Source organism: Coregonus clupeaformis, chromosome 11, assembly GCF_020615455.1.
Source record: "Coregonus clupeaformis isolate EN_2021a chromosome 11, ASM2061545v1, whole genome shotgun sequence".
NCBI lineage: Eukaryota > Metazoa > Chordata > Actinopteri > Salmoniformes > Salmonidae > Coregonus > Coregonus clupeaformis.
The window spans coordinates 31244416-31270551 of NC_059202.1; the positions used below are offsets into that span (position 1 = coordinate 31244416).

Consider the following 26136-nt stretch of genomic DNA (forward strand, 5'->3'; position numbering starts at 1 on the left):
GCTGAGTACATGTGGACAAAACAAAGAGAGAGAGAGTGGTAGAGAGAGGGCGCAAGCTGACTGGGTGGTGGGGGAGGGGTGGCTGGCCTGGCCATAGATCTACTGTACACTGACAAACACTCTCCCTCCTCCTCTCTCTGTCCTATTGGCTGTGGCAGCCTGGAGGCAGAGAGGGTGCCCCTACTGGTTCGATACTGAACACTAAGGGTTAAGCACTGCCATTTTAACACCACTGACAGATCAGGCCATTAGGGTGTTACCTAACAAAATGGAAGCCTTTAAACACTGCATCTGCCAGTTAGGCTCCACCTGGATTCCCCTTAGCAACAAATTGTCAAAGACTCCAGTCACCCAAGTCATAGACTGTTCTCTCTGCTACTGTACGGCAAGCGGTACCGGAGCGCCAAGTCTAGGATCAAAAGGCTCCTTAACAGCTTCTACCCCCAAGCCATAAGACTGCTGAACAATTAATCAAATGGCCACCCGGACTATTTACATTGACACACCCCCCCTCCCTTTGTTTTTACACTGCTGCTAGTCACTGTTTTCTATGCATAGTCACTTTACCCCTACCTACATGTACAAATTACCTCGACTAACCTGTACCCCCGCATATTGACTCGGTACCCCCTGTGTGTGTGTGTGTTATATATATACACACACACACACACAATTTTGTTTTACTTTAGTTTCTTTACTAAATAAATATTTTCTTAACTATTTTCTTGAAGTGCATTGTTGGTTAAGGGCTTGTAAGTAAGCATTTCACGGTAAGGTCTACCTACACCTGTTGTATTCAGCGCATGTGACAAATAAAATTTTATCTGATTTGAACATGATGACGAACGGCACGGGCAAAGCCCAGGAAGTGCAGCCAGATCCCTACACGTGACCACAAAAGAATGCGCCCATGCACACACTGACACACACACGGAACAGACTATCACTCAAACACCAAGAACACTGCCCCCCCACCCCACTTCTCATACATACGCACACACATGATCCCAGTCTTGGAGAAGAACAGGACTACTTGACATTAGTGTTTACAGTCACAATTCAGGCCGATCGAGGCAGTAGGTTATAGGTCAATGCTGACTCCCAGCACACAACGACTAGGCCTAGCTTAACTCAGAAGAACTTGGCTGTCCAATCAGGGCTCTAAAGTGCAAAAAAAATTGATGTGACCACAAGTTTTATTTTGGGAGCACTTTGTGACTAGGAAAGAAATCTTCCAGATAATAATTGTTGTAATGATAAGGCTTCGTGCTGTACCGTTGTTGCTCTAGAGAAAAAAAGTGAGTGCAGATTCAATAGGGTCATGGTTGGACCATTACTACAGCAAAAACGGATTGCTTCTTGCCAAACCAGGTCAAAAGATCTGACCCATGTTACCGGCGCAACATTTTAATCTTCCTACAGCAGATCGTGGGCCGTTCTAACACTACTCGCGCATCGTTAACCATTGGTTTACACTTTGTTCAGTCATATTACCTCATTGCCTAGCTAGCTAACAACCTAGTAACTTTACAGTATATCCAAACATTTGGGGGCACAGAAAGAAAGGAAAAGGGATAGCTTCTTCAGCAGATCAATGATCATAGCAATGAGTGAATGACAGATCTCTTGCATGTCGTCATCGCAATACATTTTTAAAGAAACGTCTCGTGTTTTGGTGCAGGTACAGCCAACTATCGCAAAAATAATATTGCGATATTGTCAAACCGACAAGATCACAAAATGTTCAACGTAATACATCTCAATAGGAAAATAGTGCTTTTACACAATGTAGAAACCTACTTTTGTAATTTCAATGACCGGTATTCATGTCAACATTTTACCTTTTATAATAATAAACTAATGTCTTTACAGTGTTACATACAGTATTAGTTTCTAGGGCACAACATGTGCTTCAAAAGTTGATAAGGGGTCGCGTTAAAAGTCCAGAAATCTGCATTTTTTAAACGCAGACCTTCAAAGAAAATGTCACCTGCATTTTTGCTTCAATAGAGTGATCAGGGACGTACTATAGTTTTCCTTCACAGAAAATACATTAGTGCAACAATTTCGGCAGAAAATAGCTTAATTTTCATCAGATGACAACAGAAATGCAACACTATTTGGCTAGCAGAAATTACAATAAGAAGCATTTTAGATCTGCGTAGCAAGATATTTCGTATGCATATTTTTTTTCTGCTGAAAAACACAGAATTCTGCGTTAATGTGACCCCATGTAGCAAATATTCTTATACAGTGGGGAAAAAAAGTATTTAGTCAGCCACCAATTGTGCAAGTTCTCCCACTTAAAAAGATGAGAGAGGCCTGTAATTTTCATCATAGGTACACGTCAACTATGACAGACAAAATTAGAAAAAAAAAATCCAGAAAATCACATTGTAGGATTTTTAATGAATTTATTGGCATATGATGGTGGAAAATAAGTATTTGGTCAATAACAAAAGTTTCTCAATACTTTGTTATATACCCTTTGTTGGCAATGACACAGGTCAAACGTTTTCTGTAAGTCTTCACAAGGTTTTCACACACTGTTGCTGGTATTTTGGCCCATTCCTCCATGCAGATCTCCTCTAGAGCAGTGATGTTTTGGGGCTGTCGCTGGGCAACACAGACTTTCAACTCCCTCCAAAGATTTTCTATGGGGTTGAGATCTGGAGACTGGCTAGGCCACTCCAGGACCTTGAAATGCTTCTTACGAAGCCACTCCTTCGTTGCCCGGGCGGTGTGTTTGGGATCATTGTCATGCTGAAAGACCCAGCCACGTTTCATCTTCAATGCCCTTGCTGATGGAAGGAGGGTTTCACTCAAAATCTCACGATACATGGCCCCATTCATTCTTTCCTTTACACGGATCAGTCGTCCTGGTCCCTTTGCAGAAAAACAGCCCCAAAGCATGATGTTTCCAACCCCATGCTTCACAGTAGGTATGGTGTTCTTTGGATGCAACTCAGCATTCTTTGTCCTCCAAACATGACGAGTTGAGTTTTTACCAAAAAAGTTATATTTTGGTTTCATCTGACCATATGACATTCTCCCAATCCTCTTCTGGATCATCCAAATGCACTTCAGACGGGCCTGGACATGTACTGGCTTAAGCAGGGGGACACGTCTCGCACTGCAGGATTTGAGTCCCTGGCGGCGTAGTGTGTTACTGATGGTAGGCTTTGTTACTTTGGTCCCAGCTCTCAGCAGGTCATTCACTAGGTCCCCCGTGTGGTTCTGGGATTTTTGCTCACCGTTCTTGTGATCATTTTGACCCCACGGGGTGAGATCTTGCGTGGAGCCCCAGATCGAGGGAGATTATCAGTGGTCTTGTATGTCTTCCATTTCCTAATAATTGCTCCCACAGTTGATTTCTTCAAACCAAGCTGCTTACCTGTTGCAGATTCAGTCTTCCCAGCCTGGTGCAGGTCTACAATTTTGTTTTTGGTGTCCTTTGACAGCTCTTTGGTCTTGGCCATTGTGAAGTTTGGAGTGTGACTGTTTGAGGTTGTGGACAGGTGTCTTTTATACTGATAACAAGTTCAAACAGGTGCCATTAATACAGGTAACGAGTGGAGGACAGAGGAGCTTCTTAAAGAAGAAGTTACAGGTCTGTGAGAGCCAGAAATCTTGCTTGTTTGTAGGTGACCAAATACTTATTTTCCACCATAATTTGCAAATAAATTCATTAAAAATCCTACAATGGGATTTTCTGGATTTTTTTTTCTCAATTTGTCTGTCATAGTTGACGTGTACCTATGATGAAAATTACAGGCCTCTCTCATCTTTTTAAGTGGGAGAACTTGCACAATTGGTGGCTGACTAAATACTTTTTTGCCCCACTGTATGCCCAATATACACTGTGCATAAAACATTAGGAACACCTTCCTAACATTGAGTTGCACCCCCTTTTGCCCTCAGAACAGCCTCAATTCGTCAGGCATGGACCCTACATGGTGTCGAAAGCGTTCCACAGGGATGCTGGCCCATGTTGACGCCAATGCTTTCCAGTTGTGTCAAGTTGGCTGGATGTCCTTTGGGTGGTGGACCATTCTTGATACACACAGGAAACTGTTGAGTGTGAAAAACCCAACACCGTTGCAGTTCTTGAAACAAACCGGTGCGCCTGGCACCTACTACCATACCCCGTTCAAAGGCACTTAAATCTTTTGTCTTGCCCATTCACCCTCTGAATGGCACATATACACAATCCATGTCTCAATTGTCTCAAGGCTAAAAATCCTTCTTTAAGCGGTCTCCTCCCCTTCATCTACACTGATCAATAAGGGATCATAGCTTTCACCTGGTCAGTCTATGTCATGGAAAGAGCCGGTGTTCGTAATGTTTTGTACACTCAGTGTAGGCATCTCAATCAATTTAATTTTTTACGTTGGGAGCACCAGTGCTATGAAAAATGTTAATTTAGAGCCCTGCGTCTAACACATACTTGAGCCAATATGCTGGTAACAAAAGCTGAACTTGAATCTTTGGAGCAGGTATCTGTAGCCTAATATCAGCTTAAAAAGGAATTCCTACACTACTGTATGGAAAAAGACTATTCTTAAAGGGATATTTTATCCACATCATATGATGTAAAACGCATCATCATCACACGACTTGCTTTGTACTGGAAGTGCTCCGTCTTAAACTTTACTGCTGACGTGCACACTTTTTGGGACCGTATCAACAGTGGACGAATGAACAACATACTAAAATATCTTTAAGTAAAATATCCCTTTAAATCTATTCTGTTACAGGTGTTTGTGAATCTCGATGCAAATTCCCTTAAATCATCATACAGTATACAGGATCTATCAACATCAGGGATTCCTTATCCTTACATCAAATACAGAACTCTAAGCCCTTAGACATCCAGCCATTTAATCCGGCAACCACGAGTTGACCTCCGGGAACTCTACAAAAGTTCCAAGTATTTGCTAACATTGATCTCAAACCAAGCCTTGAAGGAATCCACAACAAGGCAAATGTATAGCCACAACCCATTGCAATTGAACCAAACAAGGTGGCTTGGGATGAGTTTCCTACTGAGTTTAACCTTCAAACCACACATGTTCCTGGTGACAGGGGATACGTGATGTGCACTGACAATCCTATGAGTGATAATCTTCAATTTCAGTGAAATTGCTTCAAAACGCTCATTACAAATCCCCTAAATCTAGACAGCCATGCCCACATAGACTCCCCACACACAGTCACATCAGATTACATTTCTTTGAAATGGCCTGTGGGAGGAAGTGGTCATAAAAAATAAAATCCCAACCAAGCAGACTACTTCTGAGTTCTCTCCCACAGCACTGAACAGACAGAGGGGATCCCGATGAACAAAAGACTACACACTCCTATTGTGCCACATCCACAGCAACCAACAAAACCAGTACCCGACCTACAGCACTACTGCCTACCTGGAAGCCTGCTCTCCTGAGCATTGACGGAGGCAGCTATTGAAGCTGTGACAGTGAAACACACATTCTATAGGTGGGCTAAATGAGGCTCAGTCAGCACCTCCACTGGTGTGACATCAGCTCAGCACACAGCTAGCTGGCCTGGTTGCGACACCGGCAGGCAGGCAGCAGGGCACCCGGATGCTTAGTCCCCCTCCTGGATGAGTGCCTTGATGCTGTATTCGTGTGGCTGCCGCACTGAGTGTTCCAGTGTTGCCATGTCAGCACTGGCCAGTTAAAACAGACAGTGGGAGCTATTGTTAGGAGAAGAACTGGAAAAACGTAGCAATGCCATAGCCCTTGCTTCTTCATCCACGACTCTTGCTAAATCTGGAGTCAAAAAATAATTGAGAATGTTCTGAGGCATTCCAGAGAAGTAGGAGTGTGATCATATTTTATAACATACACTACCAGTCAAAAGTTTGGACCCACCTACTCATTCAAGGTTTTTTTTGTTGTTTTTTTTTACATCGTAGAATAATAGTGAAGACATTAAAACTATGAAATAATACATATGGAATCACATAGTAACCAAAAAAAAAAAAAGTGTTAAACAAATCAAGATATATTTTATATTTGAGATTCTTCAAATAGCCACCCTTTGCCTTGATGACAGCTTTGCACACTCTTGGCATTCTCTCAACCAGCTTCATGAGATAGTCACCTGGAACACATTTCAATTAACAGGTGTTCATTTGTGGAATTGATTTCCTTCTTAATGCGTTTGAGCCAATCAGTTTTGTTGTGACAAGGTAACGGTGGTATACAGAATATAGCCCTATTTGGTAAAAGACCAAGTCCATATTATGGCAAGAACAGCTCAAATAAGCAAAGAGAAACGACAGTCCATCATTACTTTAAGACATGAAGGTCAGTCAATACAGAACATTTCAAGAACTTTGAACGTTTCTTAAAGTGCAGTCGCACAAACCATCAAGTGCTATGACGAAACTGGCTCTCATGAGGACCACCACAGGAATGGAAGACCCAGAGTTACCTCTGCTGCAGAGGATAAGTTCATTAGTTACCAGCCTCAGAAATTGCAGCCAAAATAAATGCTTCACAGAGTTCAAGTCACAGATACATCTCAACATCAACTGTTCAGAGGGGACGGCGTGAATCAGGCCTTCATGGTCGAACTGCTGCAAAGAATCCACTACTAAAGGACACCAATAAGAAGAAGAGACTTGCTCGGGCCAAGAAACACGAGCAATGGACATTAGACCGGTGGAAATGTGTCCAAATTTGAGATTTTTGGTTCCAACCGCTGTGTATTTGTGAGACGCTGTGTGGGTGAACAGATGATCTCCGCATGTGTATTTCCCACCGTAAAGCATGGAGGAGGTGGTGTTATGGTGTGGGGGAGCTTTGCTGGTCACACTGTCTGTGATTTATTTAAAATTCAAGGCACACATAACCAGCATGGCTACCACAGCATTCTGCAGCGATACGCCATCCCATCTGGTTTGGGCTTAGTGGGACTATCAATTGTTTTCAACAGGACAATGACCCAACACACCTCCAGGCTGTGTAAGGGCTATTCTACCAAGGAGAGTGATTGAGTGCTGCATCAGATGACCTGGCCCCCACAATCCCCCGACCTCAGCGCAATTTAAATCAAATCAAAATTGTATTTGTCACACACATGTTTAGCAGATTGCATAGCGGGTGTAGCGAAATGGTTGTGCTTCTAGCTCCTACAGTGCAGTAATATCTAACAAGTAATATCTAACAATTTCACAACATATACCCAATACACACAAAACTAGTAAGGAGTGGAATTTAAGAATATATACATATATGGACAAGCAATGACAGAGCGGCATGGACTAAGATACAGTAGAATATTATAGAATAGAATACAGTATATACATATGAGATGAGTAGTGCAAGATAAGTAAACATTATTAAAGTGACTAGTGTTCCATTTCTTAAAGTGGCCAGTGATTTCAATAGGCAGCAGCAGCCTCTAATGAGCTAGTGATGGCTATTTAACAGTCTGATGGCCTTGAAATAGAAGCTGTTTTTCATTCTCTCGGTCCCAGCTTTGATGCACCTGTACTGACCTTGCCTTCTGGATGATAGCGGGGTGAACAGGCAGTGGCTCGGGTGGTTGATGTCCTTGATGAGCTTTTTGGCCTTCCTGTCACATCGGGGGCTGTATGTATGTATGTATCTTTGAGGGCGGGTAGTTTGCCCCCGGTAATGTGTTCGGCAGACCGCACCACCCTCTGGAGGGCCCTGCGGTTGCAGGTGGTGCAGTAGCCATACCAGGCGGTGATACAGCCCGACAGGATGCTCTCAATTGTGCATCTGTAAACGTTTGTGAGGGTTTTAGGTGCCAAGCCAAATTTCTTCAGCCTGCTGAGGTTGAAGAGGCTCTGTTGCGCCTTCTTCACCACACTGTCTGCGTGGGTGGACCATTTCAGTTTGTCAGTGATGTGTACGCCAAGGAACTTGAAGCTTTCCACCTTCTCCACTGCGGTCCCGTCGATGTGGATAGGGGGGTGTTCCCTCTGCTGTTTCCTGAAGTCTACGATCATCTCCTTTGTTTTGTTGACGTTGAGTGAGAGGTTATTTTCCAGGCACCACACTCCCAGAGCCCTCACCTCCTCCCTGTAGGCGGTCTCGTCATTGTTGGTAATCAAGCCTACTACTGTTGTGTCGTCTGCAAACTTGATGATTGAGTTGGAGGCGTGCTTGGCCACGCAGTCATGGGTGAACAGGGAGTACAGGAGGGCACCTACCCTTGTGGGACCCCAGTGCTGAGGATCAGCGAAGTGGAGATGTTGTTTCCTACCTTCACCACCTGGGGGCAGCCCGTCAGGAAGTCCAGGAACCTGTTGCACAGGGCGGGGTTCAGACCCAGGGCCACGCGCTTAATGATGAGCTTGGAGGGTACTATGGTGTTGAACGCTGAGCTATAGTCAATGAACAGCATTTTTACATAGGTATTCCTCTTGTCCAGATGGGATAGGGCAGTGTGCAGTGTGATGGCGATTGCATCGTCTGTGGATCTATTGGGGCAGTAAGCAAATTGAAGTGGGTCTAGGGTGACAGGTAAGGTAGAGGTGATATGATCCTTGACTACTCTTTCAAAGCACTTCATGATGACAGAGGTGAGTGCTACGGGGCGATAGTCATTTAGTTCAGTTACCTTTGCTTTCTTAGGTACAGGAACAATGGTGGCCATCTTGAAGCATGTGGGAACAGCAGACTGGGAAAGTGAGAGATTGAATATGTCCATAACACACAAGCCAGCAGGTCTGCGCATGCTCTGAGGACGCAGCTAGGGATGCCGTCTGGGCCGGCAGCCTTGCAGGGGTTAACATGCTTAAATGTCTTAATCACGTCAGCCACGGAGAAGGAGAGGCCACAGTCCTTGGTAGTGGGTCTCGTCAGTGGCACTGTGTTATCCTCAAAGCGGGCGAAGAAGGTGTTTAGCTTGTCTGGAAGCGAGACGTTGGTGTCGGCGACGTGGCTGCTTTTCCTTTTGTAGTCCGTAATAGCCACCCTTAATATGGTTTGGGATGAGTCGGACGGCAGAGTAAAGGAAAAGCAGCCAACAAGTGCTCAGCATATGTTGGAACTCCTTCAAGACTGTTGGAAAAGCATTCCAGGTGAAGCTGGTTGAGAGAATGCCAAGAGTGTGCAAAGCTGTCATAAAGGCAAAGGGTGGCTATTTGAAGAATCTCAAATATAAAATATATTTTGATTTGAACACTTTTTTGGTTACTACATGATTCCATATGCGTTATTTCATAATTTTGATGTCTTCACTATTATTCTACAATGTAGAAAATAGTAAAAGTAAAGAAAAACCCTTGAATGAGTAGGTGTGTCCAAACTTTTGACTGGTACTGTAGTTTTCAGGAGTTTAGATTTTTATGATGTCGCAAAAACATCTGTCCGCTAGTCAACTCATAATGCATTAATCACGTGAAAATAGAGGACACAATGATAACAGTTGGCGCAGACAGGATAAGTCATGTGGATCTCATAAAAAGTCACGACTCAATAAATATATAGGACACCAGTAGACACAAGCACATCATCATTCTTGAATAGCCCATATGGGCTACCTACCTACTTAACAGGTGGTGATTTCCCTAAGGAATACCAGAACCAACCCCTAATGTCTGATGAGCTTTGCAGCTTCATGTTGAAAGAGTGGAGCCTCTCATTTGTGAACCCACACAATGAGGAACCATGCTTGAATTGAGCTGCCTGTTGACCCCCGGGCTATGAGTTGCCATGGTGAAGATGATGGCTTGCACTAAATCAAATCACATTTTATTTGCCACATGCGCCGAATACAACAGGTGTGGACATTACAGTGAAATGCTTACTTACAAGCCCTTAACCAACAATGCAAAGTAAAAAAAATAAAAAAGTGTGAAGCAGTAAAATAAACAGTAAAATAACAGTAAAATAAAATAACAGTAGGGAGGCAATATACAGGGGGGTACCGGTGCAGATTCAATGTGCGGTTAAAGTGACTATGCATAAATAATAAACAGAGTAGCAGCAGAGTACAAAAGGGGTACGGGGGCATTGCAAATTGACCAGGTAGCCATGATTAGCTGTTCAGGAGTCTTATGGCTTGGGGGTAGAAGCTGTTGAGAAGCCTTTTGGACCTAGACTTGGCGCTCCGGTACCGCTTGCCATGCGGTAGCAGAGAGAACAGTCTATGAATAGGGTGGCTGGAGTCTTTGACAATTTTGAGGGCCTTCCTCTGACACTGCCTGGTATAGAGGTCCTGGATGGCAGGAAGCTTGGCCCCAGTGATGTACTGGACCGTACGCACTACCCTCTGTAGTGCCTTGCGGTCGGAGGCCGAGTAGTTGCCATACCAGGCGGTGATGCAACCAGTCAGGATGCTCTCGATGGTGCAGCTGTAGAAATTTGAGGATCTGAGAACCCATGCCAAATGTTTTCAGTCTCCTGAGGGGGAATATGCTTTGTCGTGCCCTCTTCACGACTGTCTTAGTGTGTTTGGACCATGATAGTTCGTTGGTGATGTGGACACCAAGGAACTTGAAGCTCTCAACCTGTTCCACTACAGCCCCGTCGATGAGAATGGGGGCGTGCTCAGTCCTCTTTTTTTCCTGTAGTCCACAATCATCTCCTTTGTCTTGATCACGTTGAGGGAGAGCTTTTTATCCTGGCACCACACGGCCAGGTCTCTGACCTCCTCCCTATAGGCTGTCTCATCGTTGTCGGTGTCGTCGGCAAACTTAATGAAGGTGCTGGAGTCGTGCCTGGCCATGCAGTCATGGGTGAACAAGGAGTACAGGAGGGGACTGAGCACGCACCACTGAGGGGCCCCCGTGTTGAGGATCAGCGTGGCAGATGTGTTGTTACCTACCCTTACCACCTGGGGGCGGCCCGTCAGGAAGTCCAGAATCCAGTTGCAGAGGGAGGTGTTTAGTCCCAGGATCCTTAGCTTAGTGATGAGCTTTGAGGGCACTATGGTGTTGAACGCTGAGCTGTAGTCAATGAATAGCATTCTCACGTAGGTATTCCTCTTGTCCAGGTGGGAAAGGGTAGTGTGGAGTGCAATAGAGATTGCATCATCTGTGGATCTGTTGGGGCGGTATGCAAATTGGAGTGGGTCTAGGGTGTCTGGGATAATGGTGTTGATGTGAGCCATGACCAGCCTTTCAAAGCACTTCATGGCTACAGAAGTGAGTGCTACGGGTCAGTAGTCATTTAGGCAGGTTATCTTAGTGTCCTTGGGCACAGAGACTATGTTGGTTTGCTTGAAACATGTTGGTATTACAGACTCAGTCAGGGACATGTTGAAAATGTCAGTGAAGACACTTGCCAGTTGGTCTGCACATGCTCGGAGTACACATCCTGGTAATCCGTCTGGCCCTGCGGCCTTGTGAATGTTGACCTGCTTAAAAGTCTTACTCACATCAGCTACAGAGCGCGTGAGCACATAGTCATCCGGAACAGCTGGTGCTCTCATGCATGCTTCAGTGTTGCTTGCCTCGAAGCGAGCATAGAAGTGATTTAGCTCTTCTGGTAGGCTTGTGTCACTGGGAAGCTCGCGGCTGTGCTTCCCTTTGTAGTCTGTAATAGTTTTCAAGCCCTGCCACATTCGACGAGCGTCAGAGCCGGTGTAGAACGATTCAATCTTAGTCCTGTATTGACTCTTTGCCTGTTTGATGGTTCATCTGAGGGCATAGCGGGATTTCTTATAAGCGTCCGGGTTAGAGTCCCGCTTCTTGAAAGCGGCAGCTCTAGCCTTTAGCTCAGTGCGGATGTTGCCTGTAATCCATGGCTTCTGGTTGGGGTATGTACGTACGGTCACTGTGGGAGACGACGTCATCGATGCACTTATTGATGAAGCCAGTGACTGATGTGGCGTACTCCTCAATGCTATCTGAAGAATCCCGGAACATATTCCAGTCTGTGCTAGCAAAACAATCCTGTAGCTTAGCATCTGCGTCATCTGACCACTTCCTGCTTTAGTTTTTGCTTATAAACAGGAATAAGGAGGATAGAGTTATGGTCAGATTTGGCAAATGGAGGGCGAGGGAGAGCTTTGTATGCGTCTCTGTGTGTGGAGTAAAGGTGGTCTAAAGTTTTTTCCCCTCTGGTTGCACATTTAACATGCTGGTAGAAATTAGGTAGAACAGATGTAAGTTTCCCTGCATTAAAGTCCCCGGCCACTAGGAGTGCTGCCTCTGGATGAGCATTTTCCTGTTTACTTATGGCCTTATTCAGCTCATTGAGTGCAGTCTTAGTGTCAGCATTGGTTTGTGGTGGTATATAGACAGCTACGAAAAATATAGAAGAAAACTCTCTTGGTAAATAGTGTGGTCTACAGCTTATCATGAGATACTCTACCTCAGGCGAGCAAAACCTTGTGACTTCCTTAGTATTAGATTTTTTGCACCAGCTGTTGTTTACAAATATACACAGACCGCCAGCCCTTGTCTTACCGGAGTCAGCTGATCTACCCTGACGATGTAGCGTATATCCCGCCAGCTGTATGTTATCAATGTCGTCGTTCAGCCACGACTCTGTGAAACATAAGATATTACAGTTTTTAATGTCCCGTTGGTAGGATAACCGTAATCTTAGGTCGTCTACCTTATTTTCAAATGATTGAACATTGGCTAATAGGATTGATGGTAGAGGCAGTTTACTCGCTCGCCGTCGGATCCTTACAATGCACCCCGACCTACGTCCACGATATCTCCGTCTCATTCTCATGCGAATGACAGGGATTTGGGCCTTGTCGGGTATCTGTAGGATATCCTTCACGTCCGACTCGTTGAAAAAAAATCTTTGTCCAATACGAGGTGAGTAATCGCTGTCCTGATATCCAGAAGCTCTTTTTGGTCATAACAGACGGTGGCAGAAACATTATGTACAGAATAAATTACAAATAACGCCAAAAAACACACATAATAGTAGAATTGGTTAGAGGGCTGTAAAACGGCAGCCATCTTCTCCGGCGTCATTTACTAAGTACACAACTCAGTCGTCAAGGGCCCAAGGGTGCATATAAAAAAAACGATCTTCATCTCCTAACCTCCTTTCCTCTGCCATCCATGACCTGAAATAATAGGTCAAGTGAAAGCAATTTCTTGGTAGAATTCTGTCCTGTTGCTTTCACCTGTCAAACCAGTGCAGAGGAGTCAAGGAGAGGAAGATACTATTGTGACGGACCCAAAGTGGAATGCTCACATCTTCCTGAAACTAAAGCTCATTGGTCAGCATTAACATTTATATTGACCATCCACTCACCTGATCACCAAAGTTCTAATCTGTTCTGGATTACCAGGTTTAGGTGGAATCCAGCACAAACACAGCCTTCCTCAAGTGGTAGAGCTGTTCTGTTCCTGACATGAGGAAACTGTAGACTTGGTACACACACAGTTGAGTCAATATGAAGTCCAACAGGGTAAACATGAAGATTACAGACATGAGATTCCTCCCCCACCTCTCAGAATAGCCTAGATTCCGCCCCTCTATCAGTGAATCTCCTGTCATTGATCAGCTGAGAAGGGTCTGACATCTCTCTGGGAAATCAAAGGTCCAGCTTGCTCTCTGCGGGGTTGAAATGGATGCTAGCTAAGCACCAAACAAATAAAACGTTTCTATCCCATGCATTCTGTAACATTTCTCAACAATGGATGAACATACTAGGCCTATACTAATAACCACTACATACTAACCTCTCAGACGGAGGTAAAATGACCTAACGAGGTCGATAGTGTCCATAGCGCATCAATCTTATGAGAGAAGGTAAGCCCATCTGGTGACTGGGGTCATTATGAACTGACAATGAGCAATGAGACAAAATCCCTTTTTAATGTCACCACAAAACATTTCACTGTCACACTGCAACATAAATTGTTACTTTGTGGTCCACTGAGTTATTGCAGACAGACACACTGACTTGTAATGAAAGTCATCACCCATATGAGGCATCGGTAGCTGCCTGCTGTGCAATCCAGTCCTCTAATCAAGTTCAATGTGGCTTCACTTCTCCAGTTTTTGCCCTTCTAAAATAATAGGCTACGGATCCACACAATGCTGGAATAATAGCTCAATGCCATTTTGGGTACACCCTCGGGTCTTTGAAAAGCTTCGCTTAAATCCAGAAGAGAGAAAAGCTGAGGACTGTGGGGATGGAAGGGTAGAAATAACCCACTAAAATGAGACGCAAAACATAATTTCACTCATTTCAACTTTTCCAGTCTAGTAGTTCGCTCTAAAGTTCTACCCTGATGCAGCACCCATGGATCTCAAGTCAACCGAGTCATGCTTGTCTGATCGCCTCATTCTTGAAAGAGTTTTTCACATCAAGGGGCACCGCTACTCAGTCAGCTCTATGGCCCGTCACGAGATACAAAGTGAAATGTGTCACCCGCCACTAGCCAAGGGTGCCCGGTCTCTATGGAGGGCACTTGGCAGGAGGGGGAATGTGCACTGCTAGGGCACCTACTCTGGAGTATATTGACCCCCACAAGGCAGCTAAACCTGAAAAATAGTACTTTCAAAAGGTTTACAAGGCCAACGTGGCACTGAGGGTCTCCCACTGTAGTACATTGACATTACACATAAATACTACTACCAATGAGTCTTGTCTCAGGACTTGAGCACATAGCTTGCCTTGAGCACAACTTCATGACAGAATGGAAATAAAGTCCTGACAACTGTTTAGGGAGCATGCATAGCAAATGGATCGTTCCACCTCACAAAGCAGAAGAAAGAGGATTGACACCCACCATCTCAGATTGTTCTAAAATTGTTTTGGTTGTTCGAAACCGATAAGATTAGCATTCCTGCAACATTATTTTGTTGAAATATAATTTGATCTCTGAGAAATTAAGCTAATTTATTGCACCCGAATTGTCCATCTTAATTTCATATATTCTATAACTATAGTACCGCAACATCCAATTTGGACCAAACTTTTTTTTGAACAATAAGTTAGACATGAAGAATCCAAAGAAATTGCCAAAAGCCACCCACGGACCCCCTACACCCCACGCCAATCCCACCCCAACAACAAGTATACACTGAGTATACCAAACATTAGGTACACCTAATATTGAGTTGCACCTCCCCTTTTGCCCTCAGAACAGCATCAATTTGTCGGGGAATGGACTCTACAAGGTGATGCTGGCCCATGTTGACTCCAATGCTTCCCTCAGTTGTGTCAAGTTGGCTGGATGTCCTTTGGGTGGTGGACCATTCTTTATACACGGGAAACTGTTGAGCATGAAAAACCCAGCAGCCTTGCAGTTCTTGACACAAACCGGTGCGCCTGGCACTTACTACCATACCCTGTTCAAAGGCACTTCAATATTTTGTCTTGCCCATTCACCCTCTGAATGGCACACATACACAATCCATGTCTTAATTGTTTGTCTCAAGGCTAAAAAATCATTCATTAACCTGTCTCCTCCCCTTCAACTACACTGATTAAAGTGGATTTAACAAGTGACATCAATTAGGGATTATTGCTTTCATCTGGATTCAGCTGGTTAGTCTGTCATGTTTTGTATACTCAGTGTATAGTATCAGTTCTGTATGTCTGACAAGTAGTATGGAGCTGCAGCTCTGAGCATTGTTTCTTCATCCTATGTAATGTATTCCCAGTGAATTTGGTGATGGTTTTTTCCCCCTGTTCAGAGAAATTAGTCATTGAAATTGTTAGGTTTATGTCCTGTCCTACATCCTGATATTACCAGGTTAAGACCACTAGATGGTGATGTTCCTGCTATCAGGTGATTTTTTTTTTCCTTTCTCAAAAGTGCCCCGCAAATGCAAGCGGTTTCATATGACAGATGAAAATATCCTTCTGAAATGTAAAAGATCTAAAGACGTAACAACGAGCATGGGTTGTAAATATGACTAGGATTGTGTCTTTGGCTGCTGGACAATGAAAGAAAGTTGACATGGAGAGAAATACTGGTTTCAATGGCATATGAAGAAGTGTTTCTAAAAGAATCTCCTTAACATTCCTATGGTCGGAACATGGCAAGACATGCCTCATGACAAAAAAACATCCAGGTTTTAAAGAATTACATTTATGGTTAAATAGTTTTAAAATGTTGACTGCCTCAGCTCAGATTGCAAGGTGGGTGATCTTGCAATGCGCAACAGGCACTGGCCTTTCTCTCCAATTGGAACGAACATGCCTCAAATATGTCGACAGAATCAAGCCTTTAGATATTAATAATGATCCTACATTATATTTGTAAAGATCCAGAAATTTTCCATACGCACAAAAAGCTGATTTCTCTCAAATGTTGTGCACAAATTTGTTTACATCCCTGTTAGTGAGCATTTCTCCTTTGCCAAGATAATCCATCCACCTGACAGGTGTGACATACCAAGAAGCTGATTAAACAGCATGATCATTACACAGGTTCACCTTATGCTGGGGACAATAAAAGGCCATTCTAAAATGTGCAGTTTTGTAACAACACAATGCCACAGATTTACATTTACATTTTAGTCATTTTAGCAGACGCTCTTATCCAGAGCGACTTACAGTTAGTGAGTGCATACATTTTTATTTATTTTTATTTTTTATACTGGAATTGAACCCACAACCCTGGCGTTGCAAATGCCATGCTCTACCAACTGAGCTACATCCCTGCCGGCCATTCCCTCCCCTACCCTGGACGACGCTGGGCCAATTGTGCGCCGCCCCATGGGTCTCCCGGTCGCGGCCGGCTACGACAGAGCCTGGATTCGAACCAGGATCTCTAGTGGCACAGCTAGCACTGCGATGCAGTGCCTTAGACCACTGCGCCACTCGAGATGTCTCAAGTTGAGGTAGCGTGCAATTGGCATGTTGACTGCAGGAATGTCCACCAGAGCTATTGCCAGAGAACTGAATGTTAATTTCTCTACCATAAGCCACCTCCAACGTCATTTTAGAGAATTTGGCAGTATGTCCAACCGGCCTCACAACCGCAGACCACGTGTAACATGCCAGCCCAGGACCTTCACATCCGGCTTCTTCACCTGCGGGATCGTCTGAAACCAGCCACCTGGACACCTGCTGAAACTGGGGAGTATTTATGTCTGTAATAAAGCCCTTTTGTGGGGAGAAACTCATTCTGATTGGCTGGGCCTGGCTCCCCAGTGGATGGGCCTGGCTTCCAAGCATGTGAAATGCATAGATTACTGCCTAATGAATTTATTTAAATTGACTGATTTCCTTATATGAACTGTAACTCAGTAAAATTGTTGAAATTATTGCATGTAGAGTTTATTATTTTTGTTGAGTATATGTAGTTAAAAGTCTCATTAAAGTTTGGCTACATTTTCAGGCGCCTCCCTCATGTCAGCATCGGTTTGGACATGATGGGCTATAGCCAACATGCATAGGGCACACACTGGTTGAACATGTAGGCTAATTATTTATGTACAATTACATACACTTAGGTTTTTCTTAACAAAATAGCTACTGTTTTTCAATTTTAGAAATCAATTTAATTTGATATTTTGGTTAATGGCCTTGGTGCCCTAGCAGATGTTCTTGGTGCCGTGGCAGATTGGGCATCTCTTGAAGACCAAATGGCCTCACCCCTAAAATTCCAGGCCTGCTATATACACTCATTGCTGAGGTGGGATTGGCGTGGGGTGTATGGGGTCTGTGGGTGGCTTTGACAATTTCTTTGGATTCGTCATGTCTTACTCATTGTTAGAAAAAAGTTTGATTCAAATTGGATGTTAAGTTCTATAATATTATATGAATCCTATAAATTAGCTTAATTTCTCAGAGATCAAATTATATTTTAACTAAATAATGTTGCAGGAATGCTAATATTATCTGTTTCTTACTACAGAAACGATTTCAGAACATTCTGAGATGGTGGGTGTCATGGCTTGCTGAAATGACATGGAACGACCCAAATGGGTACATTTATCATGACACAGAAACATGATAACTGCTTGCCTGCCATACTGAATGGGGGCGCACACTAAGGGACAGTACCATCGGCCACCATAAAAAAAATATAAATAATATATATATACTTTTAAATGGACGAGATAACATTCAACTTCCCATCAAAATAAAAATTCGTTCAAGCAATTCTGCCAGAATGCCGAATTCTGATAGCAAACATACAATTATTGAATATCCTTTGTTATTTTGTGATACAGTAAAAAAAAAAAAAAAAAGATTATATTATTCTGTCTCCCACCACAGTCCAACCAAATCTGTGTTCCAACTGGCTAACAACAGTTAGTTAAAGTCAGGTCGTGAGCTAGCACAAACTAACTAGCGTCGCAAATTAGCATAGCTGGCACTGGATTAATATTACGGGGAACATAATTATTAACATAATTAAATACATCCTGATAGCGTTTGGGTTACATTTCTTCTTACAGTGTATAATAATTCGTGTATATAAACCAGTAAGTGGTGGGATTGACCAAATTCGGACACCAAAGCCCCACTCATGGCAAGCTAACATAAACAGGCTGGCTAGCTAACGAACTCGCTCGGACAATCGCATGTCCAGACAGACAACCACTCCGGGATTCGGTCACAAAAAAAATTAAGGAACCCCTTTTTTGAGAGTCGAAACACATTTTTAGTTTTTAGACTACTTTAATGCATGTTGTAAAGAAAATACTTGTATCCGACTTTTAAAACATTAACCGGTACAACTTTACATGCATTCTTTGACTTTTGAGGCGGTTTGTTCTGACTTTGCAGTCGCTAGCTTGTAGTAAGTGTGTGTGGCTAGCTAATTACAGCTAGCGAGAGACACACAAACCATTACCTAGGCTAGCACTCACTCAGCAGTTAGCCAGCTAGGTAAGGATAGCTAACTACGTTAACGACTGGAAATAAACTTAACTTTGTCCACTTGACTAAATTAAAAATCAATATTACTTTTACCCATCAATTGAAATTATATTTTAACTTACGGAGAAGAGGTGTCGCTGTAGCGCTTTCCCTTTAGCTTTTCACTTGTTTTGACAGACTATTTACTCCCGTAATTCGATGTTTAAAAAAAAAAAAAAAAAAAAATATATCCCGGGGATCCCCTCTTCAGCCCTGCCCGCTGCCACTCCGGTTGCCAAATAATGAGCTGCTCTCTCACACATGGAACACTGCGTCACATCACTAAGCATGCGCATGTGGTCACACAAGGTGGCAACCGAGTCCGCGTACATTAAGACCACTGAGCACATCATGTGTGTGAAAAAATGTCCAGTGTTCAGTAGCCTAGCATCCTCTGTCTCATCCGTCTCATCATTGCAATGCTTTGCCCCACCACCACCACAGGAATACTTGCCATCATTCTACCTCACACCAATGCTGTAATCAATTGTCAATTTACCAATTATCAATGTCCAACATTAATTAATGTCATAAAACATTTCAATTATTGGCTCTCCATGAAACAAATATCTATATATATTTTTTTATGTAAACATTTAGGCCTATAGCTAGTCATTGGAAACTGGTTTTTGATGTGTAGATATTTCTCATGTTGTCATCATGGCACTTGACAATTCAGTGCTTTGAACCCTCCCCAAAACAACCAATGGGCAACTCCCTCATTCACAGTCCATACAACAGCAAACAACAACAACGAACAAACAAACACAATATTGTTGCATACCAACGTGGAACATACCAGAAGTATGAATGTACTATGTGATGTCTTCAATGAGTCCGGACCAATCCCAATAATTCTCCTGTTTTTGGGGGCATGAGGATCTTGGTACAGTATCTCAGTGCAGACATATCAGTTATTGAGAGAGAGAGGGAAAGAGAGAGAGAGACTACGGAATGGGAGACAAGTAACATAAATGGGAACTGGGGGCGGAATAAAAGCATCCAATTTTGGGGTAAATTCCACCAATTCAAGCCCTGAATATCGCTATTATTGACTCTTATCAATATCACAATCCCACTGCAGTGATACCAATATTATCCCTGTGACTAAGTAATGCTGTGAACCAAATTCCAATCTGAAGTGAACCAAACCTAATACTGATCAACTGGGCCGATAGAAGTGTCTTCAAACTAACTAACATTGGTGCCCTCATTACAATCAGTTATGAATTCAAACATGCAATCGCATACATTGGCCAAAAGTGTATCTTATGCCTGGACTCTCAGGTTTGATCCAAAAAAGCTAAGGGCACACAAAATCAATGCCCTTGTCTGGACACTGCATTCTTGAGACCTAATTTGTTGTGTGATCTCAAAAATAGTTCAAAAGAATTCCGGTGGCATAAGGTTGGCATCCTCTTCTAAAGGATTTGGTGACATTCCCTTCCCTAGATGGAGCAGTGTGGGAAAACACAGGAGCAAGAAACAGGAGCAATTATACAGTACCTATGCACTCTGCTCAATTTTTTTTTATTGGGGCCAAATGTCCAGCGATGTGTGAAGTGTCAGAAACCTGTTCTTTAGAGAAAATTGAGAAATTGTGCTTCAAACCAGTACAAAAAAAGACGACTCATATCAATATTGGCACATGTGTGACACTGGCTTAAAGCAACAAGGCACTTTCAACTTAATCCCCACTGTAGTACAGTAGCAAAACAAGGAAGTACCCCTCCCTGTAACGATCAACAGGACTCACTATTTGGCAGGAAGCTTCTCCTTTCAGAACTGTTTACGCTGACACTTATCACCTATCAAGTATCACTGCCCAACAACACTTATAAAAATACCTAAAATCCAACAACATATTACTTTCTAAAATGACGTACAAAACCGAGAGGCTGATTGATATCAAATGATTGCAGTTTTTTGGGTGATCAGCAATTGTTGTAAACTTGTTCAGTGTGCAAGTCATATCAAAGGAAAGACAACCATAACAGCTGCATGTCTGACTGGTAACAAAGACAGTCATGTGACCATTACTGTCTGACCCTTAGGTCGGTATTTATCCCTGCAGTAATTCATTATCAGGAGGGCTTCAGCATTCCCCTGAATAAGTAACATCAAACGAGATCTACAAATCAGACGCATCAGTCAAAGTGAAGTTTAAAAAGATATCTTCCTCTGTCCTGTGCCTGAATGATACTCTCCCCAAATGAACTCAACTCTGAATTTGTTATTTATTTAACTAGGCAAGTCAGTTAAGAACAAATTCTTATTTACAATGACGGCCTACACCGGCCAAACCTGGGCCAATTGTGCGCCGCCCAATCACAGCCGGTTGTGATACAGCCTGGAATCGAACCAGGGGGTCTGTAGTGACGCCTTAAGCGCTGAGATGCAGTGTCTTAGACCGCGCCACTCGGGAGCCCAATGTCATGTTGGACCTACAAGATACAAGATGTCTTGTCTTGTCTTTATGGGCTCATGTATTGTACTGTGTAGTTAGTTGGGGACAATTTATTTTATGAAAGCGATATAATGATAACTATAAAGGAAATTATTCCCAAGTAACTGCACAGTACAATATGAATATAGATGACTACTGTGTGAATAAGGAGTTAAGTCAATGTATCTAAATAATATAAATGTATGTAGGCTATATAAAAGTACTGCATGTTTATCACAACCCACTGGGTACAGACGTCAATTCAACATCTATTCCACGTTGGTTCAACGTAATTTAATTGAAATGGCGTGGAAACAACGTTGGTTCAACCAGTGTGTGCCCAATGCGAACATGGTAGTGGGAAAAGTCATGATGAACTCAATATACACTATCGGTCAAAAGTTTTAGAACACCTACTCATTCAAGGGTTTTTCTTTATTTTTAGTATTTTCCACATTGTAGGATAATAGTGAAGACATCAAAACAATGAAATAACACATATGGAATCATGTAGTAACACAAAAAGTGTTAAACAAATCAAAATATATTTTATATTTAAGATTCTTCAAATAGCCACCCTTTGCCTTGATGACAGCTTTGCACACTCTTGGCATTCTCTCAACCAGCTTCACCTGGAATGCTTTTCCAACAGTCTTGAAGGAGTTCCCACATATGCTGAGCACTGTTGAAAACAAATGATAGTCTCACTAAGCCCAAACCAGATGGAATGGCGTATCGCTGCAGAATGTTGTGGTAGCCATGCTGGTTAAGTGTGCCTTGAATTCTAAATAAAATCACAGACAGTGTCACCAGCAAAACACCCCCACACCATAACACCTCCTCCTCCATGCTTTATGGTGGTAAATACACATGCAGAGATCATCCGTTCACAGTGTCCGCGTCTCACAAAGACACGGCGGTTGGAACCAAAAATCTCCAATTTAGACTCCAGACCAAAGAACACATTTCCACTGGTTCTAATGTCCATTGCTCGTGTTTCTTGGCCCAAGCAAGGCTCTTCATCTTATTGGTGTCCTTTAGTAGTGGTTTCTTTGCAGCAATTCGACCATGAAGGCCTGATTCACACAGTCTCCTCTGAACAGTTGATGTTGAGATGTGTCTGTTACTTGAACTCTGTGAAGCATTTATTTGGGCTGTTATTTCTGAGGCTGGTAACTCTAATGAACTTATCCTCTGCATCAGAGGTAACTCTGGGTCTTTCATTCATGTGGCTTGTCCTCATGAGATCCGGTTTCATCATAGCGCTTGATGGTGTTTGCGACTGCACTTGAAGAAACTTTCAAAGTTCTTGACATTTTCCGTAGTGACTGACCTTCATGTCTTAAAGTAATGATGGACTGTTGTTTCTCTTTGCTTATTTGAGCTGTTCTTGCCATAATATGGACTTGGTCTTTCACCAAATAGGGCTATCTTCTGTATACCCCCCCTACCTTGTCACAACACAACTGATTGGCTCAACTTTTAAGAAGGCACACCTGTTAATTGAAATGCATTCCAGGTGACTACCTCATGAAGCTGGTTGAGAGAATACCAAGAGTGTGCAAAGCTGTCATCAATGCAAACGGTGGCTATTTGAAGAATCTCAAATAAAAACATTTTTTGATTTATTTAACACTTTTTTGGTTACTAAGTGATTCCATATGTGTTATTTCATAGTTGTCTTCACTATTATTCTACAATGTAGAAAATAGTAAAAATAAAGAAAAACCCTTGAATGAGTAGGTGTTCTAAAACTTTTGACCGGTAGTGTAGTTCTCAACATAGAACTCAGTTCTAATAAACACTAAGTACACTTACTGACAAACATTCCCTAACACTTTGGTTCCAAATACTATGTTTATTCAGACTTCTATCCAAAAATAATAATTTAAAAACACATGCATTGAATAGAATATGGCAAGTATTCAAACTTTGTGTCTATATATTTTTGATTTCCAACTGTGGCAATTAAAAAATAGTTCTGGGTTTGAGATGTATATTCAAAAAGGCAGATGGGTTTTTATGACAGGGCCAAATGTTACTGAAATTCACTGTCTCAAAGCAGGTTTATCAAAACACAGCTCAAATGGGGCCCCTGCTGGTTCATTAAATAACTGTACTTGATGGGCAAGAAATTCTAATCTTATTTACATTTTAGTCATTTAGCAGACGCTCTTATCTAGAGTGACTTACAGTTAGTGAGTGCATACATTATTTTTTATTATTTTTTCATACTGGCCCCCTGTGGGAATCGATCCCATAACCCTGGTGTTGCAAACGCTATGCTCTACCAACTGAGCTACATCCCTGCCAGCCATTCCCTCCCCTACCCTGGACGACACTGGGCCAATTGTGCGCCGCCCCATGGGTCTCCCGGTCGCGGCCGGCTACGACAGAGCCTGGATTCGAACCAGGATCTCTAGAGGCACAGCTAGCACTGCGATAGACCACTGCACCACTCGGGTCCCTTATATTACTATTGAATTCAAAAGGATGTTGTCCTACAAAATGATGACTAGTTGTGAAAATCCTCAGGAATTGGCTAGCAGCAGCAATTTTATTATTCATAGTGGATTCATATCAGTAAACTCAATGCATAAGGAAAATAACATTCATACAAAGTAAACCAAGCTGTTTACCACAACTTAGCCTAACAAAAATCCTTAAATAAAAATAAATGATTGCGGTTGGTCATATCTGTTTGGCTGCTTCTCTCTTTGTTCTTATATTTGTGTTGCAGCAGCCACGAGTAGACTTGAGCAAGGACAACTTGGCCTTCCTCCTGGCATTTATTTCCTCCCGTTCCTCAGCGGGGCCAAACATTTTGGGTTCCTTTGGCCCAGTGTCTTTGGTACAAGTATTGCGAGTGGTCATATCTCTTTGGCTGCCTCTTGCTTTGTTCTTCTCTCTGTGGTCCAGCAGCTGCAGAGTACCCTGGAGCAAAGATGCCTCTGCCCTGGTACCAGCATGCCTTTCCTCCTCTTCCTTAGTGGGGCAATAATACTTTTTGGCACAGTCTCCCAGCATCCTCCCATAGTGTCCTTGTAAACCAATGTCACTGTTCTTTATTTGGCCCAGCACTCTGTCAGCTGTCTGTAGCACTTTCTCCAGGTTCTGGTAGTCCTCTGAGAGGGCTGCAGCCACCCTGCAGTGGTCCGGCTGCTGCCACTGCAGCTTATGGTGCTGCTCCTGAAACTCTGATCGGAGGGGCTGCTGCTGTGAGAGGACAGCCGTATGTTCGGAGATCAGAAATTGGTGGTCAGAGTAAAGGCTCTTGCACATGGACTTCAAGGCCTTGTTCTTTGTCTGCATGGCCCTGTACTAACTGGTCAGAGTCTGGAGTTTGGTCTGGAGGCCCTGGTAGTCTGCCTCAATGTCCTGGAGCTTAGATTGGAGGCTGTGATGTTGAGCTAGGAGGGTTTGATGTTTAGAGACCATCACCCTCCAGCTCCTGGTGCTGCAACATCAGGGCTTGGTGCTGCCACATCAGGGCTTGGTGCTGCAACATCAGGGCTTGGTGCTGCCACATCAGGGCTTGGTACTGCCACATCAGGGCTTGGTGCTGCAACATCAGGGCTTGGTGCTGCCACATCAGGGCTTGGTGCTGCCACATCAGGGCTTGGTGCTGCGACTTCAGAGCCTCACGTGCTGAGCTCTCTGTCTGGAGCTTCTCACTCAGCTGGACACCGTATACTTTCGCTGTGTCCAAAGCTGACTTCAGGTCTTTGACCATGGCCTCACCTTCCACAACCAGGCAGTGGCAGCGACTGTGCTCGGCCTGCAGGCTGGAAGTTAGGTCACTCTGTTCTTGCTTGCTCTTTTCCAGGGCTAGACTCTTCTCATGGAATTTCTCAGCCTTGACCATCTCTGAGGCCACATGTCTCCTCCAGGTCACTGCAGACTGTTCTGGTCTCTTAAAGCTCCTCCAGCACACTCTGATGCTTGGCCGCCTCGAGTTGAGTCTGGAGCTTCTGTCTCCTGATCTTTTCCTTTGATAGTTCAGAGGTCATTTCGACAGCGCTCAGACTCATTTCTGCATTGACCTGAAGGAAGGCCTTTACTTGAGCCCTCAGGTCCTGCACTTGGGAGCTCAGATCTCACTTTTCAGAGATCTCTCTCTCTCTTTCAGCTGGTCACTTTGAGATTTATCTGCAGATGAAGCAGACTTAAACTCTTATAGGTCTTTCACCATTGCATAGCTCTTTCACCATAGCTTCTGGCTCCTGCCCTGTTCCTCTGCCAGCTGAGGCCAGTTGGATCAGAAATTATCCTTGGTTTCTCTCTGTTCCTGATTGGCCGTTCAGCTCCAGCTTCTCAGCCTCAAGCTTCTTGATCTTGTGCTGCTCCGTCTTAAAATCTGAAGCAATTTTGTTGGCTCTCAACCGGATCTTTGTGTTTGTGCAATGCTCCTCGTCCAGTGAAGCCTGTAGAACAGCCTCTCCTTCTTCGGAGACTCCCTCTGTGCAGCCAGCTCTGAATCCTCCCCATGGGATGGACGTGCTGCAAGGGACCAAGATGACTTGTTCCCTACCTTAGCAGACTTTTTCTTGCTGGTAAAGGCAGATAATGTGGAAGAGGCAGCCTGTTCCTGGACCTCCTGAACAATAGATGAGGAAGACTTCTCCTGTCTCTCCTCAACAATAGAGGTAGACTCCTTTCTCTGCCGCTCATTCTTGGGAAGCAGCATCACACAGAGGTATCTAATTTTAGTAGAGCATTTTTTACTCACATTAAGAATAACAGCATAATGATTCTTACCAGTGTCCTGAGGGATGGAAGGGACTGGGGGCATTGCCTTCCTCAATGGAACTGTTCTCCACACGTGGCTGGTTGAAGCAAAGATGGCAGAGCATTTGGAGGATGTAGATTTCTCCTGGACTTCCTCA

At 43.5% G+C, this 26136-nt stretch overlaps 1 protein-coding gene across 10 annotated transcripts in view; it reads right to left on the reverse strand.

Annotated features, from left to right (window-relative positions):
• Positions 1–19106, reverse strand: part of LOC121576769 (transcriptional repressor p66-alpha) — a 45728-nt gene extending 26622 nt beyond the window's left edge. For 6 of the 10 annotated variants that reach the window (XM_041890215.2, XM_041890213.2, XM_041890210.2 and 3 more), the window contains exon 1: positions 18888–19106. The gene's annotated coding sequence lies outside the window, so the exon portion shown is untranslated. Of the gene's footprint in view, positions 1–12415; positions 12433–13226; positions 13308–18887 lie in introns of those variants that run through there. The other 4 variants (XM_041890211.2, XM_041890212.2, XM_041890214.2 and 1 more) reach the window with 4 other exon arrangements.
• Positions 19107–26136: the final 7030 nt, after the last annotated feature.